The sequence below is a fragment of the Elaeis guineensis genome, chromosome 3, assembly GCF_000442705.2.
Source record: "Elaeis guineensis isolate ETL-2024a chromosome 3, EG11, whole genome shotgun sequence".
Lineage (NCBI taxonomy): Eukaryota > Viridiplantae > Streptophyta > Magnoliopsida > Arecales > Arecaceae > Elaeis > Elaeis guineensis.
In genome coordinates this window covers 10439584-10446807 of record NC_025995.2, presented here as the reverse complement: position 1 = coordinate 10446807, position 7224 = coordinate 10439584, and positions in this window count along the sequence as shown.

The following is a 7224-nucleotide window of genomic DNA, read 5'->3' as shown; positions in this document are numbered from 1 at the left end:
GATCCTATTGGTCGATTGGATTTTATTGTGAGAGCATGATATATACATTTTGGTAGAATCTTTAATAATTTATATTACATACTATCTTTGAATTGGATTATTTAATCTTCTTTATATTTCTTGGAGATAGTGGGTGTATTAATTATTCACAAGTTTAAGTTTAGGTTTCTAAGCTGCTCTAAAGTTTCTTGTTATTATTATATTTTTGGAAGATTTATATGAGTTTTGACAAAGAGGGGACAAGATTTCATGTCAGTTTATTTATATGCTAAGGATTATGGTGAAAAAAGCTTTATGAGAAATAATTAGATTAATTCTACTTATAAGGATGTTGACCTTAGATCTTTTAATTTGTTGAAGATTTGAATTAATTATTTTACAAAGAAAGGTTGGTTTAGAATCATCTCATTGATTGTTAGATAAATCTAAGGTTAACTCACCTTAATTCATTCAAAATTTATGGGGTTCTAGTTGACTGATGAAGCCTATGCAAAGATTTCAAATTTGAAAAATAGATCAAGATTTAATCTTGATGTGATATGGCTGATGTGATAACCCGACCCGATGGGCCAAAAGCCCACTAAGCCCACTTAGGAAAAAAAAAATAGGGAAGAAGACTCCCGATCGGAGTCTTCTCCTTCCCCAGTTTCGATCAGGAATCGGAGTCCTAGGGCCATTAAAATACCCTAGGACGCGCTCTATAAGAACCTCCCTCCTCTCCTCTAAGAGAAGACACAACAGTCACCGACGATCGTCGGAGTTCTTCTCCGATTTTTCTGATTGAAGCCGCGGCCTCTCGACTCGTGCTCGTCGTGATTTCACACCGGTGGGGGTCATCGGAGGCTGTGGTAAGTCCCTCCTCCTTTTTCTCCCTTCTCTCTCGTGCCGGTGGGCATGACTGCCGGCGACAGGAGTCACCGGATTTCGTCGGAAAAGGGAAGTCCTGTTCGGCCTCTCCCTTTTTCTGGTTTTTAAGGCATTGACGGTCATGCCGACTGCCGGCTCGGGCCTCTCTGAACTCGGGAGAGTCGCCCTTTACCGCCGGCCATCGTCGGACAAGGTACGGTCGTGAATGGTCGGTCTAAGGTACGGGAACCTCTAGGTCCCCTATTTCGGCCAAAGAAGGCCACATGAAAAAGAAAAGGAAAAGAAAAGAAAAAAGAAAAAGAAAAAGAAAAAGAAAAGAAAAGAAAAATATGTATTTATATAATAATAATAATAAATAATAATAATAATACACATGAAAGAAAGTTTCTCTCATCCTTCTCTAAAGTCTTTCTCTCTCTAGAATTGGAATCTTTCTCTCTCTACTTTCTCTCTCTATTTTCTCTCTCTAAAAATTTTCTCTCTCTAAGAAGCCCTATGAATCCTTTATTAGGCCATCTTCTCCACTCCTAGGGACCTATGACCTTAAATCAGTTTAGAGCCGAAGGGAGAGATTTATTGGACTAATCATCAAATCGATCATTTCTTTATATTATATAATTTTATTAAATATATAAAATAAAATTTATTGATGATTTAATATTTTAAATAGGACTGTCCGATTCTTTTAAGAAAGATTAAAAGGTTCAGGACGATCGAGGTAAGTAAATTTTATGCTCCTTATTTATTTTTAAATGATCATATTTTTATATAAAGAATTACTATTGATGAAATCATAATTTTTCATAAAATAAGGATCGGCATATGTGATATGAAAAAGCATGTTTTATTATGAGCATTGATTTCATGAATATGTCTTATGAAAATAGCATGATTATGAAGCATGAATTTCATTATTTTTCCATCTATGTATATATATGCTTTAAGAAAAAGATATAATGATTTCAAAGGCTCTCAGATGGCTATGAATGAATCTCTTCGGGAAGGTCGATATCCGGAGCTAGCATCCATACGAAACATGGCCCTGCCAGCGGGTATAAAGTTGGCACATGAATTAAGAACTCTGTCGATTAAGAAATATGACCCTGTCACGGGTATAATAGTGATCTTAGCACGAATATCTGTGAGCAATATTTTGAAACATGACATGAATACATGATGAAAATGATTTACGATTCATAATTATGAAATATACATGATTTATGCATGCATGATGAGCTTATAACTTGTTTTATTATATGCTCTATGAAATGTTTATTTTTACAATAATTACTATTTGCTAAATGATGCATTATCATAGAAAACTTATGCTTGATCCGGTAAGGAAGCGGAAGTCTACTTACTGAGCTGGTGTAGCTCATATTCTTTTTGTTTTCTTTTTCATGTACAGAGAAATAAGGCTAGGACTAATAGAAAGAAAATCCAGGCTTGGGAATCAGCAAAGCAAGCTTGAAAATTTTGTACTAAGAATTCAGTTTATGTTTATGGATTATAGTCATTATGAATTTTAAGACTTGGATTATTTTATCTTTGGATTTAGATACTCGGAACCAGTTTTGCTTTAATTAAATATTTGAATTGAACTTCATTATTATATTTATTTATGATACACCTGTTATTATATTTAAAAAGATGAATTTTGGCTTTGTGTTATCGTGGGTCCATCCCTCGATAGCATGGTCATGTTATGTCCCGAATTTGGGGCGTGATATTTTATGGTATCAGAGCGATAGGTTTACTCAAGGGTAGAACTTAAAACCTAACAGTGGGTAGTTAGGTTACGCATAGTTAGATTCTGACTTAAATTATTAACTATACTGCAACTTTGTTATAAAATAATGTATGTTGGCATTTGAATAGGAAGCGATGAGCGATAGGGAGGGCGAGACCTTGGCAAATATGGATGTTAGGACAAGAAGAGAAAGATTGACGTCGTGGGGAGCTGCAAATCAACCAGTTGAGCGGGCTCCTGACGCACCGGCTACTCAGGCGGACATTGCTGGTGTATGTCAAGTGGTAGCTCAGCTTATCCAGCAGCAAGCACAAACTGCTCCTCGACCGACATTATCTATGAAGTCATACTACAAGAGATTCAGAAGGCTCAACCCACCTCTATTTGAGGGTGGATCTGATCCTATGGCTGCAAAGACATGGATTCGAGAGATGGAAAAGTTGTTTGATGCCCTGCAATACCCTGAGAATGTGAAGGTCCGATTAGCCGTTCCTATGTTAAAAGAGAATGCTGAGTTTTGGTGGACTGCAATAAAAGCTGCCTATGAAAACAATGATGATCAGCTCACTTGGAAAGAATTCAAAGAGATATTTTATGATCAGTACTTTTCGAGGACAATGAGATTGGTAAAAGAAAATAAGTTTCTAGCCTTAAAGCAAAAGGATGATATGACGGTGTTAGAATATGCTAACAAATTTAATGAGCTAGGCCACTTCTGCCTCCAGCTTATGGAGTTTGAAAGCAGTAAAGCTAACAGATTCGAACAAGGTCTAAGATATAGAATTCGATCCCGTCTGTCTTCTCATATTTTCAATAACTACAAGGACGTACTGGAGCGAGCTTTGAAAGTGGAGTCTGAATTGAAAAGAACAGATCTGGAAAGAGGAGATAAGAAGAGACCGAGATCAGCAGGAAATCTAAAGGATCAGTAGAAAAATTTTAAAAATAATAACTCTGATAAGAAGAAAGAATCTTCATCCTACTCCTATTGTGAAAAAAATCACAATGGACCTTGTCTCAAGAGGATAGGAGCATGCTTTTTATGTGGTGAGAAAGGACATATGGCTCGTGATTGCCCAAATAAGAAAAGAGATGACTCTAGACCTAACAAACCAGTTGATCAAAAACAGAAAGAAAATGCACGAGTGTTTACTTTAAACCAGCAAGAGGCCGATGCAAATGATCAAGTGGTGACAGGTATTATCCCAGTCAATTCTATTCATGCTTGTGTGTTATTCGATTCTGGCTCTTCTCACTCTTTTATATCTCTCAAGTTTGCTACTTCTTTAAATTGTGTGCCTGAAAAACTAAATGAACCATTATATGTTAGCATACCTTTTAAAAATATTGTTGTTGCTAACATTATTTTTAAGAATTACATAATCCAAATAGAAGAAAAAGAATTAGCAGCAGATTTGATTCAGCTAAATATGTATGATTTTGACGTTATTCTTGGGATGAACTGGTTATCTTCGTACCATGAACATATTGATTGTTTTAAAAAAAGAGTGGTATTTCAAATTTTGGATGAACCACAATTCTTCTTTCAAGATGAAGTTCATAATACGGAACCCAAACAATCTTTGGGTATTATCTCAATCATGAATGCAACAAAAGCTTTGAGGAAAGGATGCAAAGTATTTTTGGCCCATGTAATAGACGCCGAGAAGAAAAAGATAAAGTTGGATGATATCCCAATTGTCAAGAAATTTTCTGATATTTTTTCAGATGAACTACCCGGACTGCCCCCAGAGCGTGAGGTTGAATTTAAAATTGATATCACCCCAAGAACCAGACCTATTTCAAAACCTCCTTATCGGATGGCTCCCGTAGAATTATGAGAATTAAAGGATCAACTGCAAGAACTTTTGAATAAAAAGTTTGTCCAACCAAGTACATCACCCTGGGAAGCTCCTGTGTTATTTGTGAAAAAGAAAGATGGGAGCATGCATTTATGCATTGACTATCGGGAGTTGAATAAGATAACCATAAAGAATAAATATCCTCTTCCTCGAATAGATGACTTATTTGATCAACTTCAAGGTGCTCAAGTTTTCTTCAAAATTGACTTACGATCATGCTATCATCAACTAAGAATTAGAGATGAAGATGTACCTAAGACTGCATTTAGAACCAGGTGGCCATTATGAATTTTTAGTAATGCCTTTTGAACTAACCAATGCACCAGCTGCTTTTATGGATATGATGAACAGGATTTTTAAGCCGTTTCTGGATCAATTCGTTATTGTTTTTATTGATGATATCCTAGTTTATTCTAAAAATATAGAGGAACATGAGAGACATTTGAGGATCGTGTTTCAGACCTTGAGAAAAGAGAAGCTCTTCGCCAAGCTTAACAAGTGTGAGTTCTGGTTGGATAGTGTTATCTTCCTCGGCCATGTAATTTCTAAAGAAGGAATCTCAGTCGATCCAAAAAAGATAGAAGCCGTGGTGAATTGGCCTCGTTCGACTAATGTGACAGAAGTTAGAAGCTTCTTAGGCTTGGCTAGTTATTATAGAAGATTTATCAAGAAATTTTCTCAAATTGCAATTCCTCTAACTCGCTTAACTCAGAAACGAATAAAATTTGAATGGAGCAGTGAATGTGAGCAAAATTTTCAAGATCTGAAGCAACGATTGATATCTGCCCCAGTTCTTACTTTACCATCTAATAAGGGAGGATTTGTCATTTATAATGATGCTTCCAAGAAGGGATTAGGTTGTGTGTTGATGCAGAACGATAAGGTCATAGCTTATGCTTCTCGATAACTAAAAGCCTATGAGCAGAATTATTGGACACATGATTTAGAGTCAGCAGCTATTATTTTTGCTTTAAAGATTTGGCGATACTATTTATATGGAGAATCATGTAAAATTTTTACTGATCATAAAAGCTTGAAATACTTATTTACTCAAAAAGAACTGAACATGAGGCAAAGAAGGTGGCTTGAACTATTAAAAGATTATGATCTAAATATTAAATATCATCCTAGAAAAGCCAATGTGGTGGCAGATGCACTTAGTAGGAAGTCTTCAGCGAATGTGATGACTCTGCTATACTTTCAGCAACAAATTTTGAGGGATCTTGAAGATTTACAAATTGAAGTGACTTGTACCGATGTTAAGAATGTGTTAGCAAATTTAATGGTACAACCAGCATTGATCGAACAGATAAAAGCAGCCCAACAAAGTGATATTCATTTATGTCAGTTTAAGAAGGACATGAAGAAAGGGCTACGAACTGAGTTTAGGCTACATATAGATGGAACTCTTTATTTTGGGAACAGATTATGTATATCAGGAGATCCTGAACTAAAAAAGAAAAAAAAATTTGGAAGAAGCCCATAAATCCCGTTTCTCCTTTCATTCCGGTAGTACAAAGATGTATAGAGATTTAAAACAACTCTTCTGGTAGAATGGAATGAAGCAGGAGATAGCTCGGTTTGTATCTCAATACTTAGTATGCCAGCAAGTGAAAGCCGAACATCAAAGATCTGCTGGTTTGCTAAGACCATTAGAGATACCAGAATGAAAATGGAAGCATATCATGATGGATTTCATTACTGGACTTCCAAGGACAACAAGAAAAAATGATGCAGTGTGGGTGATTGTTGATCGGCTTACTAAATCAGCTCACTTTCTACCTTTTCGAGTTGGCACTCCACTTGATAAGTTAGCCCAGATGTATATTGATGGAATTGTACGCCTGCATGGTGTTCCAATAAGTATTGTGTCTGATCGAGATCCATGATTCGTATCTAGATTTTGAAAAAATTTTCAAGATGCTTTGGGGACAGAATTGAGGCTTAGTACTGCATTCCATCCCCAGATCGATGGCCAATCTGAAAGGACAATTCAAACTCTTGAGGATATGTTAAGAGCTTGTGCTTTTGATTTCAGAGAACATTGGGATAATCATGTGACATTGATTGAATTTGCATATAACAACAGTTTTCATTCTAGTATCCGAATAACACCCTATGGAGCCCTATATGGAAGAAAGTGTAGATCCCCTCTGTATTGGGATGAAGTAGGTGAAAAGAAATTAATAGATTCTGAGTTAGTTCAAGATGCTAGAGATAAAATTTATCTAATCAAGAGAAGACTCAAGGCAACACAGGATAGACAGAAGAGTTGGACAGATCGAAAAAGAAGAGAAATAGAATTTCAGGTCGGTGATCATGTTTTTCTAAAAGTATCACCTACTAAGGGTGTCATGAGGTTTGGAAGACATGACAAGCTGAGCCCACGATATATTAGACCTTTTGAAATTTTAAATCGAGTAGGAGATGTTGCTTACGAACTAGTCTTACCACCAGATTTATCCAAAGTGCACAATATCTTTCATGTTTCACTACTGAGAAAGTTTGTACCTGATCCTAATAGTATGATAAAGTATGAGCCATTGCAAGTTCATGAAGATCTAATCTATGAAGAATTTTTCTTCCGAATTATTGATCGAAAAGAGCAAGTTCTAAGACGGCATATCATTCCGTATGTAAAGATTCATTGGAGTAATCATGAAGAGAGAGAGGCCACATGGGAGCTTGAAAATGATATGAAGATGAGATATCCACACTTATTTGAAAATGAAGGTATGTTAAATT